The sequence below is a fragment of the Mobula hypostoma genome, chromosome 6 (assembly GCF_963921235.1).
Source record: "Mobula hypostoma chromosome 6, sMobHyp1.1, whole genome shotgun sequence".
Lineage (NCBI taxonomy): Eukaryota > Metazoa > Chordata > Chondrichthyes > Myliobatiformes > Myliobatidae > Mobula > Mobula hypostoma.
In genome coordinates this window covers 41,705,785-41,719,567 of record NC_086102.1, presented here as the reverse complement: position 1 = coordinate 41,719,567, position 13,783 = coordinate 41,705,785, and the positions used below count along the sequence as shown (strand labels likewise).

At 43.6% G+C, this 13,783-nt stretch overlaps 1 protein-coding gene across 7 annotated transcripts in view; it reads left to right on the top strand.

Annotated features, from left to right (window-relative positions):
- The first annotated feature begins 8,043 nt into the window (after positions 1 to 8,043).
- tmem39a (transmembrane protein 39A) overlaps positions 8,044 to 13,783 on the top strand; it is a 60,845-nt gene continuing 55,105 nt past the window's right edge. For 3 of the 7 annotated variants that reach the window (XM_063050669.1, XM_063050668.1, XM_063050671.1), the window contains exon 1: positions 8,044 to 8,258. The gene's annotated coding sequence lies outside the window, so the exon portion shown is untranslated. The remainder of the gene's footprint in view (positions 8,259 to 13,783) is intronic. The other 4 variants (XM_063050674.1, XM_063050673.1, XM_063050672.1 and 1 more) reach the window with 3 other exon arrangements.

Sequence of the window (13,783 nt, the reverse complement as noted above, 5' to 3'; positions counted from 1 at the left end):
TAAGGCCCCACCTCCCCCTCGTACCCCAGCTGTTACTTATTTTTATACACACATTCTTTCTCTCACTCTCCTTTTTCTCCCTCTGTCCCTCTGAATATACCTCTTGCCCATCCGCTGGGTCCCCCCCCGCCCTCCTTGTCTTTCTTCCCGGACCTCCTGTCCCATGATCCTCTCGTATCCCCTTTTGCCTATCACCTGTCCTGCTCTCGGCTCTATCCCTCCCCATCCTGTCTTCTCCTATCATTTTGGATCTCCCCCTCCCCCTCCAACTTTCAAATCCCTTACTCACTCTTCCTTCAGTTAGTCCTGACGAAGGGTCTCGGCCTGAAACGTCGACGGCACCTCTTCCTACAGATGCTGTCTGGCCTGCTGTGTTCACCAGCAACTCTGATGTGTGTTGCTTGAATTTCCAGCATCTGCAGAATTCCTGTTGTTTAGATTTTTATTAAGGCTATTGACAAGGCCCTCATGGGAAGCTATTTCAGATGATTAAGATGCATGGCATCCATGGCAAATTGGCTGCTTGGATTCAGAACTGATTTGCGCATAGAAGACAGAGGGTTGTGGTTGAAGGGACTTATTCGAGCTGGAGGTCTGTAATTAGTGGTGTTCCACAGGGATCTGTACTGGGACCTCTGCTGTTTGTGATGTATATAAATGAACTGGATGAAAATGTAAATAGGAGGGTTAGTAAGTTTGTGGTCGATAACAAAATTGGTGGAGTTGTGGATAGTGTAGAAGACTGGCAAAGAGTACTGCTCAATATAGATCAGTTGCAGATATTGCAGATGGAGTTTAACGCAGATAAATGTGAGGTGTTGTACCTTGGTAGGCCAAATGCAAGGAAACAGTACTTGCACTGTTCAGGGCAAGATCCTTACCAGTGTTGCTGAGCAGAGAGATCTTGGGATCCAAGTTCATAGCTCCTTGAAAGTGGCTACCCAGGTCGATAAGGTGGTTAAAAAGGCTTTTAGAATGCTTGCTTTTATTAATCCAGACATTGAACTCAAAGGTCAAGAGGTTACGTTGTAATTTTATAAAACTCTGGTTTGGCCACATGTGAAATATTGCATACAGTTCTGGTTGCCCAAATAAAGAAAGGATGTTGAGTCTTTGGAGACGGTGCAGAAGAGGATTACCAGGAAGCTGCCTGGTTTAGAGGCCATGTGCTATCACGAGAGGCTGGATAAACTTGGGTTGTTTTCTCTGGAGCTCTGGAGGCAGAGGGGAATGCTGACAGTGGCTTACAAGATCATGTGAGGCACAGACAGAGTGGACAGGGAGTGTCTGTTTCCCAGGGCTGAAATGTCTAATACCAGAGGACCTATATTAAAGGTGAGAGGGGGTAGGACATGGTGCAGGTAGGAGGGATTAGTGTTATGGGCTGAATGGCCTGTTCCTGTGCTGTACCCTTCTATGTTCTATGAAATATTTTAGACTCTAAACCAGACTCAAGGCCTCTATGTCGATCTGTGTGTATTTTTTTTTCTGCAGTGGTAAGGGAATATAATAGAGAGGCTATGGGGTCTTCACTTCCCTCACTCATAGCATGTGACATAACTGCACCTCTACGATAGAGCGAGGCGTCAGAGGCAAGCGTCACTGGATGATGTGGATCATAGTGTGAGGGTAAAGTGTCTGAAATCACCATTTCATTTGCCTTTTGCAAAATCACCTCACACTGCTTTGTCCATTGCCATTTTTCCTGATCTGTCGAGGTGAAGCACAGTAGCCAGGTTATAGTAAGTGACAAATCCTGAAAAGGACTGTATCTCTGATACATCCTTTGGCCATCGGGCATCCACCACTGCCTGAATTTTCTCAGCCCATTTGTGTAAATCTTGTGCACCAATGATGTAACCACAGTAAATGATGCTTGGTTTGAAGAATTCACACTTCTCTGATCACAGAATCTTCTAATCTTTTTAACACTGTCTTGAGATTTTGGAGATGTTCCTTGTCATCTTCACTGGTAACAACGATGTGATCCAGGTGACACTGGGTGTCTGGACAATTTTTGCAGCACCTGGTCCATAGCTTTCTGCCAGTGCAGGTGTAAATGCCTTTCCAAAAATAAGCCTATTCGCCTGCAAGTGTCTATTTTATTTGGTTAGTTTTACCATCAAGAACGAGCAATTCTGGCACCCTCTTGTGGGATAAGTAGAGGTCTCATGATCCTATGACTAACTTTAAAGCAGAACTAGCATTAGTGGTCACCAGAGATGCACTCCAACTCTGAAAGCAACAGATGCAAATGCAACAAAAGGAATTTCTGTCCTGGCCCAAGACTAAATGACACAAAGTTAGCTCCTCCTTACTAACTTACATGCCACAATCAGAACCTCTAGAAAGTCTGGAACCGCTTGAGTGGCAAATTAACCCAAAAAATTTCTTCACCTGTCCAAATGCTTCAAACTTAGCCTGGACAAAACCAACCCCCTTTCATTAGTATTGTATTGGTATTGGTTTATTATCATCACATGTACCAAGACACAGTGAAAAGTTTGTCTTGCATACTATTCAGAGTTTTGCCCAGTGGGCAATCCAGACATTGGATATTTGGAGAGGAGGGGATTTCAAACAGTTCTACCGCCCAAGGATAAAAGGCAGGAATGGTTTGTGGCAGCATAACAGAGCTTTGACCAGCAACCGATCAGCATTTGGGAAGGTAGGAGCAAGTGCAGCAGCTGTTGTCTGAGTGGGCATAGTCAGAGTGGTGATTATAAGGCTTCAGCTCTTTGAGGCTTCCACGAAGAGAGGCCTCATTCAGAGAAAGCAAAGGAAAGAGAAACTCATCTTTTTTCCTTCACTTCTTTATACTTTCTCATCTCAGACAGCAGAGATGTCAGGCAGGATAACGGAATGCTCCTCTAGCGGGATGTGGGAAGGCAGGGAAACCTCCAGTAACCCTGACTACTACAGCTGTGAGGTTCTAACAAACCGCGTTAAGGAGTTGGAGCTGGAACTGGATGAAATCGGGATCATTCAGGAGGCTGAGGGGGTGATAGATAGGATATATAGAGAGGTAGTTACACCCAAGGTACAGGACACAGGAAACTGAGTAACAGTCAGGAAGAAGAAAGGGATTAAGGAGCCAGTGCAGAGTAACCCTGTGGCCATCCCCTTCAACAACAGGTATATCATTTTGGATACTGTCGGGGGAAAGACCTAACAGAGGGAAGTCACAGTGGCCAGGTCTCTGGCACTGAGTCTGCATTTGTGGCTCAGAAGGGAAGAGGGTAGAAGAAGCACACTGTGGTGATAGAGGATTCATTAGTTAGGGGAACAGACAAGAAGTACAGTGGGCAAGAATGAGATTCCCTGATGGAATGTTGCCTCCCTGATGCCAGGATCTGGGATATCTTGGATCAAGTCCTCAGCATTCTTATGTGAGAAGGTAAACAGTCAGAAGTCATGGTCATTTAGATACCAATGAAATGGGTGGGATGAGTGACAAGGTTCTGCATAGGGAGTTCAGTAAATTAGATGCTAAGTTAAAGGTCCAGACCTCCAGGGTTGAGATCGCAGGGTTTCTACCCGTGCCATGTGCTAGTGAAGCTAGAACTAGGAAGATTACACAGTTTAATACATGGCTAAGGATTTGGTGTAGGAGGAGGGCATATGATTTTTGGAGCATTGGGCTCTCTTCCAGGGAAGGTGGGACCTGTAGAGAAGGGATGGTTTGCACCTGAACTGGAGGAGGACTAATATCCTAGCGGGAAGATGCTGCACAGCGGGGTTTAAACTAGAATACCAAGCGGATGGGAACCAGAGTGCCAGAACAGTTAGTGGAGTGGTTGAGGAGGCAGATATTGATAAGACCTCAGACAAAGACAAATAAAAGACTGAGCAGGTTACGACAAAATCGAAAAGGGTAAGTACAGGACTGAAGGAGTTGTATCTGAAAGTGCGCAGAATATGGAATAAGGTAGATGAACTTGCAACACAGTTGCAGATTGGTAGGTATGATGTTGTACGAGAGGTGATTGATAAGTTTGTGGCCTAAGGTAGAAGGAGTCAATTTTGGAAAACCTAGCACATTTATTTTTCAACATAGTCTCCTCCTACATGTACGCACTTAGTCCAGCGGTCGTGGAGCATATGGATCCTTTCTTTGTAGAAGTGGTCCACAGCAAGGGTGATTGATAAGTTCGTGGTAGAAGGAGATGAGTTATTAACTTCAAACTTTCTGCATTATCACTTAAAGAGTTGAACTGCACGTGCATGTAACGAGAGTGTCTTGGACCTCCAGGTGGTCCACAGCAGGGGTGATTGATAAGTTTGTGGCCTACGGTAGAAGGAGATGAGTTATACAGCTCTTGTTACATGCACATGCAGATCAACTCTTTGAGTGAAAATGCAGAAAGTTTGAAGTTAATAACTCATCTCCTTCTACCTTAGGCCACGAACTTATCAATCACCCCTGGTAGACATCACTGAATCATGGCTGAAAGATGAGAGCTGGCAGCCTTATGTCCATGGATACACATTGTATCGAAAGGATAGGCAGGAAGGCAGAGGGTGTAAAAAAAATGAAATCAAATCATTAGAAAGAGGTGACATTGGGCCAGGAGATTTTGAATCATTGTGGACAGAGCAAAGGAACTGCAAGGGTAAAAAAGACCATGATGAGAGTTATAAGGATGTAGCCTACAAATTACAATTGGAGATAGAAAATGCACGCCACAAGGGCAATATTACAATAGTCATGGGAGGCTTCAATATACAGGTAGATTGAGAAAATCAGGTTGGTGCTGGATTACAGAACAGGGAATTTCCAGCGTGCTTACAAGATGGCTTTTTAGAGCAGCTCATGGTTGAGCCCGCGAGATGATCAGCTATTCTGGACTGGTGTTGGGCAATGAACCAGAATTAATTGGAGAGCTTCAGGTAAAAGAACCCTTTGGGACGAGTGATAATAACATCATCAAATTCACCCTGAAATTTGAGAAGGAGAAGGTAAAGTCAGATTTATCAGTATTACATCGGAGTAATGGGAATTACAGAGGCATGAGAGAGGAGATGCCCAGAACTGATTGGGAAAAAAACCACTGGCAGGGATGACAGCAGAGCACCAATGGCTAAAATTTCTGGAAGCAATTCGGAAGGCACAGGATAAGTACATCCCAAAGAGGAAAAGGCATTCTAAATGAAAGATGACACAACCATGGCTAACAAGTCAAAGCCAATATAAAAGGCAAAGAGAGGGCATATAATAGAGCAAAAATTAGTGGGAAGTTAAAAACCAATGGAAGGCAACTAAAAAAGTCATTTAAAAAAGTAAAGATGGAATAAGCTAACCAATAATATTATAGGGGATACCAAACGTTCCTTCAGATGCATAAAGTGTGAAAAAGATGAGAGTGTATATTGGGCCACTGGAAAACAATGCTGGAGAGATAGTAATGAAGGACAACAAAATGGCAGACGAACTAACTAAGTATTTTGCATCACTGTGGAAGACACTAGCAGGTATGCTGGAAGTTCCAGGTTTCAGGGGGCATGAAGTGTGTAAAGATGCCATAAGTAGGGAGAAGGTTATTGGGAAACTGAAAGGCTTGAAGGTAGATGAATCACCTGGACCAGATGGTGTACACTCCAGAATTCTAAAAGAGGTGACTGAAGAGATCGTCGAGGCATTAGTAATGATCTTTCAAGAATCACTAGATTCTGAAATGGTTCTGGAAGACTGGAAAATTGCAAATGTTACTCCACTCTTCAAGAAGGGAGAGAGGCAGAAGAAAGGAAACCTCAGGCGAGTTAGTCTGACTTCAGTGGTTAGGAAGATGTTGGAGTCGATTATTAAGGATGAGGTCTAAGGGTACTTGGAGGCACGTGATAAAATAGGCCGTAGTCAACATGATTTCCTCAAGGAACAATCTTGCCTGACAAATCTGTTGGAAGTCTTTGAAGAAATAACAAGCGGGATAGACAAAGGAGAAGTAGTTGATTTCTGTACTTGGATTTTCAGAAGTCCTTTGACAAGGTGCCACACATGAGGCTGCTTAACATGGTATTACAGAAAAGATTCTAGCATGGATAAAGCAGTGGCTGATTAGCACGAGGCAGAGTGGGAATAAAGGGACCCTTTTCTAGTTGGCTGCTGGTGACTAGTGGTGTTTTACAGGGATCTGTGTTGGGGCCAATACTTTTTATGTATATGTCAGTGAGTCGGATGATGGAATTGATGGCTTTGTTGCAAAGTTTCCACACAATATGAAGATAGGTGGAGGGGCGTGTAGTTTTGAGGAAATAGAGAGACTACAGAAGGACTTAGACAGATTAGGATAATGGGCAAAGAAATGGCAGATGGAATACAGTGTTGGGAAGTTTATGGTTATGCACATTGGTAGAAATGAAAGCGTTGACTACTTTCTAAATGGAGAGAAGGTACGAAAAAACTGAGGTGCAAAGGGATTTGGGAGTCCTTGTGGAGGATTCCCTGAAGGTTAATTTGTAGCAACACACATCAAAGTTGCTGGTGAACGCAGCAGGCCAGGCAGCATCTCTAGGAAGAGGTACAGTCGACATTTCAGGCCGAGACCCTCCGTCAAGACTCAGGGTCCCGGCCTGAAACATCGACTGTACCTCTTCCTAGAGATGCTGCCTGGCCCGCTGCGTTCACCAGCAACTTTGATGTGTGTTGCTTGAATTTCCAGCATCTGCAGAATTCCTGTTGTCTGAATGTTAATCTGTAGGTTGAGTCTGTGGTGAGGAAGGCAAATGCAATGTTAGCATTCATTTCAAGAGGACTAGAATATGAAGAGCATTTGATGACTCCAGGCCCGTATTCACTAGAATTCAGAAGAATGAGAGGAGACCCAATTGAAACCCATCGAATGGCGAAAGGCCTTGATAGAGCAGATGTAAAGAGGATGTTTCCTATGCTGGGAGAGTCTATGAGACCAGAGTACACAGCCTCAGAATAAGGGGAGTCCTTTTAGAACGGAGATGTGGAGGGATTTCTTTAGCCAGAGTGGTGGAATGCTTGTTCCCTCACCACTGCAGAAAAAAAATACATAGAGATTGACAGAAAGGAATTTGTTGCCACAGGCAGTTGAGGAGGCCAAGTTTAAGGCAGAGATTGATAGATGCTTGTTTGGTCAGGGCATGAAGGGATCCGTCAGGAGATTGGGGCTGAGAGGAAAACTGAATCAGCCATGGTGAAATGGTGCAGCAGACTCAATGTGCCAAGCTGTCTGATTCTGCTCCTGTATCTTATGGCCTTTTTCAGAGAGAGAAGTTCAAATTACATGACAACATCCTTGATTCAAGTACCGGCGTCTATATCACTTGAACATGATATTGCAAAGATGTCTTACCCTTGTGAGGTGCAGGTGATGTTAGACAAGCCACTGCTTTATTCACTTTATTAGCTCTGTCAACCTGGTCCCCAAACAGTGGTGGCAACAGAGTTGCTGCCACAGTCGAATCAGCTTGAGGACTTCCAATAGCTGGTGCATTGTCCACAGTAACACACACAAAATACTGGAGGAACTCCACAAGTCAGTTACCAGCTATGAAGGGAAATAACCACGAAGGGTCTCGGCTCGAGACGCCAACTGTCCATTTCTCTCCACCGATGCCGTCTGACGTGCTGAGTTCTTCCAGCAGTTTGTGCGTTTCGCTCCAGATTTCCGGACCTGCAGTGCCTGGTCAGCCCTGCGGTCCACCGTAGCAGTCCGGGCACGCAGTTACGGTAAAGAGGAGGTGAACCTGGGCTGAAGACTCCATGAGCCCGCACATCACCCAGCATCGGGCCCGTCCCGGCCGTGCTTCCGCTCAGCGGCGGCCGGCTGGACGAACACAAACCTGGCAGTCGGAAGTGGTGGATGATGGACAACTCTCCACTCAATCAGAGAGCCATTTCCCACGCGTCTTCCTCCTGTTTGGCTCGAGTTCATGCACCTAACGCGATCTCTCTTTCGCTCTGCACAAATTCTACCTGCTCCCGTGAGCGCTTTGAGGATTTTCTGTTGACTTTAACGGGGAGTTTTGTTTTTCCTTTGCGTTTTCTGTAAGGAAAATAAGGCGATGGGCGGGACTTCCTGTAGCAGGTTGGGTTGCGGCGCCGCTGAGGGATCGCCACGTCGTTCAGCTGATCGGTCTGTGCGCGAATTTAAACATTATGAGAGGTGGGGGTTAAAACTAATGCATTTTGTTTTTGTTTAGGAGCATAATGTTTTCGCTTTAACTGAACGCACTCACGGTGCTAAGTTGATGGTGGTGAAACGGTCTCCAGCTTGGAATATTGATGTGTAAGTGTCTGTAGAACTGCTCTGTGCTGCAGGTCTGTTTAAAAAAAACATTTAAAAACCCTTCCTGTAAACTTTGACAAATATTTTCACATAAAATTAACATTTACGTTTGCTCCCCGGTTTTTGTAGTGACTGGGCTTCATCAATAACATATCTTTGTAAACACATGTAGAAGTCATTTGCAAACATGCATGTTTACTTTGATATGGCCTACCTTCACACTTATTGGTTTAAATTGTACAACTGGATTTGACCGAGAGGAAAGCTGTTCCACTTTGCAGTTTCAAGTCGAAAATTAAACACGACGTTTCTTCCAAAAAACGGTGATTTGGAAATTGCATTTGCCATGGTCAAAAATATCATAAAAGGACTCTAATGTCGTGTAATTGGCCAGTTCTGTCCAGTGCCTTCTCTTTACTAAGTACAGATTGTGCTGTAGAATTTGAATAGATATCCTTATTTGATTTGACTGATAAATCTAGAATTTACCTGAAGGATCAACTCATTGCACGAAATATAGATTTTAATGATTGTTCCCGTTTCCGAAAGAATTTTGTGTAAACAGGTGTGCACAAATAAGAAAGAAAATTGAAAGAATGGCACTTTGCTGTAATGATATCAGAAATGCATTATTAGAAAGAATGGTTTGAGAAGCTGGATTTCTGTCACCTCAATGGAAAAATGAGGATTTTTTTCATAATTGATAAAGCTATAGTTGTAAGAAATCTGAAACAAAAATAGAAAATACTGTAGATACTCAGCAGTTCAGGTAGCGAGTGTGAAAAGAAAACAGGAGTGAAATTTATTTTCCGCAAATGTCTGATCTGCTAAATGCTTCCAGCATTTTCAGTTTTTTTCCATAATCATAAATGTTTTGAGTAAGTATGCAAGCTTCTTCAGTTGTTGAATTGTTAGCTAGATGTACCGAATTAGGAGTATAAAAGAAAATAGAGTTGGAAATGTTATTTACATAAATCGTAGTTAGAATATACTTTATGGAAAGTGTTTGTTGAAACACTGAGGAGTCTCTAAAGGAACTACCTTCGTTTACCAAAAGATATGGATAATGGCCAGTGGTTATAGGGGTAGACTACGCGGCACTCTTTGAACTGCTACTGCAGAAATGTAAACAGCCTATTCTGTATGATTTTCTGAAATAATAGAGCCACATAAGTTATGCTTTATCACAATAAAAGTTTGTTCCTCCTACGTACCGGCAATTTTTAATTTTAACTCATTTTATTTTGTGTGTTGTTGGTGTGGTCGACACTTATTCTTTGTACTAAACTGCTCTTGAAGGTGGTGGCTCACCACGTTCTTAAGGAGTTGCTGTTCTGATGAATGATACTCCCACAGTCATGTATTAGGGAATTCCAGGATCTAACCTCAATGAGAGGAAAGGAACAGTAATTACATTAAAATGCAGAAGGTATGTGACTTGGAGAGGAGCCTTCAACTGTTCTGACTTGGACTCAACTGTAATGAAGTGCTTTTAGAGGTAGGTTATGGGGCAGATCAACTCCTTTCTCAGATCTGCTTCTATTTTCCTACTGCCACAGCAAGTCAACAGCAGATTGGATTTCTCTCGCTCTTCACACTTTTCTGGACAGCAGGAACTCTTGCGTCAGGCCACATTGACCATAGTTCAGCGTTCCACACAATTATCCCATCCAACCTATCATCAAGCTTCAAGACCTGAGCATCAGCAAGCCTCAGTCAGTGAGGATTAGAAACAATATAACTTCCTGCTGATCATCAACACAGGTGTATATTAAGGTTGTGTGCTTGGCCTCCTGTTGTACTCTCTATACCATGTGGCCAAGCACAGCTCCAGTGCCATCTTCAAGTTCATTGAGGACGCTGCTGTTGTTGGACCTATCACAGGTGGTGATGCGTCAGCTTACCGGAGTGAGATAGGACACCCATACTGAGTGGTGCCTCTGCAGCAATGCACCCTCACTCAATGTCAGCAAAACTAAAGAGCTGATTTTTGACTTCTGGACGGGAAGGAGGGTGAACATACACCTGTCTACATTGGGCAATCAGTGGTGGAAAGGGTCGATAGTTTAAATTCCTGGGTGTTAACGTATTGGATGATCTTTCTGGGGCCCAGTACATAGATGCATTCACAAGCCAAGCGTGCCAGCCTTTTTACCTTCTTAAGAGATTAAGAAAGTTCAAGCCAAACGTTCCAGCAATCTTCTGCAGATGTACTATTATGGCTGGCCACATCATGGTCTAGTATGGCAGTTTGACTGTGAATGAGCATAATGAGCTGAGAGGAGTATTGAACTCTGCCATGTTAGGACATCCTGGATATATCCCTTCCCACCATCAGTATTACAGGGAGTTCTGCCTCATGAAGGCAACATCCATTAACAAAAGATCCCCACCATACAGGCGACGTCATCTTCTCACAGATACCATTGGGCAGGAGGCACGGAACCCTGAAGTCCCACACCACCACATTCAGGAACAGCTACTATCCAACAATTTGGTTCTTAAGCTAACCAGTGAAATCCTAACCATACTAGCATATTAAAGCTCTATGACTACTTCGATCATTTTGCCTTAAGATACTTTTTTTTTGGGGTCTAATTTTGTACTTCTGTAAAATTTGTGTATAATTTGTTTTTGTTTTCTGCTTACTGATGCTATATTCCTGTGATGCAAGTTTTTTTTTCATTGCACCTGTTTGTGCATGTGCATTTAACAGTAAACTGGACTTTGATTTTGACCTTATCATTGTCAATAGAAGCCTTGGTTTTGGGAGTTGAGGACAGAGTGGCCTTTGGAAGTAACAGCAGAACACACTGAGAATGATGCACACTACAGCCGGTGGTGGTGTATTTAAAAGCTTATTTAATGGCAGACATGTTAGTCATCCTGGCTGGTGTCGAATTTTTGGGAAATGGCAATCAAGTAGAAAGCATTTCATAATGATCCTGACGTGTACTACGTAAATGTTGGAGAGGCTTTGGAGTCTCAAAAATGAGTCAGTCGTAGCAGGATACTCAACTTGATTATTTTGGCAAAATCATTTGTATGGGTGGTCCTGCTCAGTTATTTTCATGGTGAGCATGGTCATCACTAAATCACTGCTGTATCAGAGGTGATCATTGCTCATCACTTGTATGACTCAAATTGTTCGCCACTGATCAGCATGTGCCTGAATTTATGTGAAATCTTGCAGTGTGTGGTTGTTAATTGCTCTATTTTCTCTAGTGTCATGTACAGTGTGACTATCAAATGTACGTATCGCTGAGATGGAACCAAGGTTATTGACAGTGGGTGCAGAACACTGCTCTGAGGAACTGCTACAGCAGTGCCTTTGATTGATATGATCAGCCTTCAACAATGCTGTCTTCCTATGTGTGAGATATAAATCTGCCATGGAACCATTTCCACCCCCCTCCCCCTCCCCCCAACCACCATTGGTTTCCATTTGAGCAGGTGTCCTTATGTCACTGAGTTGAATGTTGCCCTGATGACAAAATCTTCTCTGCTTTGTACCATAGTTACTGGCCCTTCAGTTTTCCCTGACACCATTAAGGTCATAGATGGCCAAAATCTTTCTCCCCAGTAGAAGTGTCAAGCATTAAAGGATACACATTAAGGTAAGAGGTAGGGAAAGGCTAAAGGGATATGTGAGGCAAGTGTTTTTTTTCCCCGCATAGAGACAGTTAAATACCTGGAATGAGCTGCCAGGGGGAGTGGAGAAAGCAGATATGATGGCGGCATTTAAGAGGCACATAGGTGTGCAGGGAGTGGAGGCATTTGGATCACGTACAGGCGGAAGAGACTTGATTTAACTTGGCATTGTATTTGGCACAGGCCTGTTAGTGTGCTTTACTGGTCTACGGTCTGTTAAGTCATAGGTAAATTTAAGTTGTGGCTTAATTAAAGTCAAGTGAAAGAAATTCTTTAGCTCTCCTAATAATACAGCAATAGATCATTGCCATCTTGACAGGAATTTCTTGGCATTGGTGAGTTGTTATTGCTTGCCACTCAGTTTGTGGGCTCTGCATTTACCTGGAGTAGGTCTACTGACAGCAGTTTCCTAACGAAACTAGCTGCATTGTGATTGATGATTAGGGAGCTGCCTAATGAGAAGTTAGTGCAGGTTTATTTTGAAACATTTCCAAACAAATTATTCACTTCTGCTTTTGTTAATTTAGTATTGTATTGTAAATGCTAAGTTGCCATAGGTTCAAAGGAAATTGCTATACTTGGAAAAGGGTAGCACCATTAGTGTCTCAACTCCAGCAATCTGGCTCAGTGCTGATTTCCAGTGCTGTCAGTGAAAAGGTTGCCTGTTTTATTCCTGACCATATGCGGGAGGAGAAGATGGCGGCGCAACATAGCGCGCGCAGCTCTCCAGTGAAATGATATCGTATCTGTTAAATAGGGGCGGTGGACAATTCTGATTTGATGGAGACAAACGTGAAAGCACAGAGGAACACCTGGAGAAATTTCTGAAATGCCGGTTTGCTGCCACTGTTACTGTGCGATCAAGAATCTTCCAGAGGGAAGGCCCCAAAATCCCTGGCTTTGCCTGCTGCTGGCGACCGAGGCTGGGGTTGAAGCGTTCGGCAGAGATGGTGCTCGGTACTGGGTGTCGGAGGGCTGACTGGAGGCTCGAAGTTTTCAGACGACTCAGAGTCGGACTGTGATCGGGCATGGCAGGGAGAGTTTTCTTCCTTCTCCCGTCTGCGTGAGATGTGGGACTTTCGAGAGGCTTTGAACTTTTTTGCTGTGCCATGGCCTGTTCTTCATCAAGTTATGGTATTGTTGCACTGTTGTAACTATATGTTATAACTATGTGGTTTTAGTTTTTCAGTCTTGGTCTGTCCCTGTGTTTCTGTGATATCACACCGGAGGAATATTGTATCATTTCTTAATGCATGCATTACTAAATGACAATAAAAGAGGACTGTGTGACCTCATAATCTAATCTAATCTAATATAATATGTGTTTCCCTGAGTTCTCTGATTCCTCCATCTTCTGGATGCTTTGATTTCCTCCCGCATTCTAAAGATGCATCAGTTAGTAGGTGAATTGGTCATTGTAAGCGTGGGTTAAATAGGTGGGCTGCCAAGCAATGCAGCTTGTTGGACCAGAAGTGTCTGTTCCACATTGTATCTCTAAATAAATTAATTAATTTAATTAAGATCTGGAAAATGTGCTGATTGGTCTGTGAAGCCAACAACCTGTCTCTGAATGTAAACAAAACGAAAGAAATGGCTGTTGACTTCAGGAGGACACGGAGCGACCACTCTCCGCTGAACATCGATGACTCCTCTGTAGAGATCGTTAAGAGCACCAAATTTCTTGGTGTTCACCTGGCAGAGAATCTCACCTGGTCCCTCAACACTGGCTCCATAGCAAAGAAAGCCCAACAGCATCTCTACTTTCTGCGAAGGCTGAGAAAAGTCCATCTCCCGCCCCCTCCATCCTCACCACATTCTACAGAGGATGTATTGAGAGTATCCTGAGCAGCTGCATCACTGCCTGGTTCGGAAAT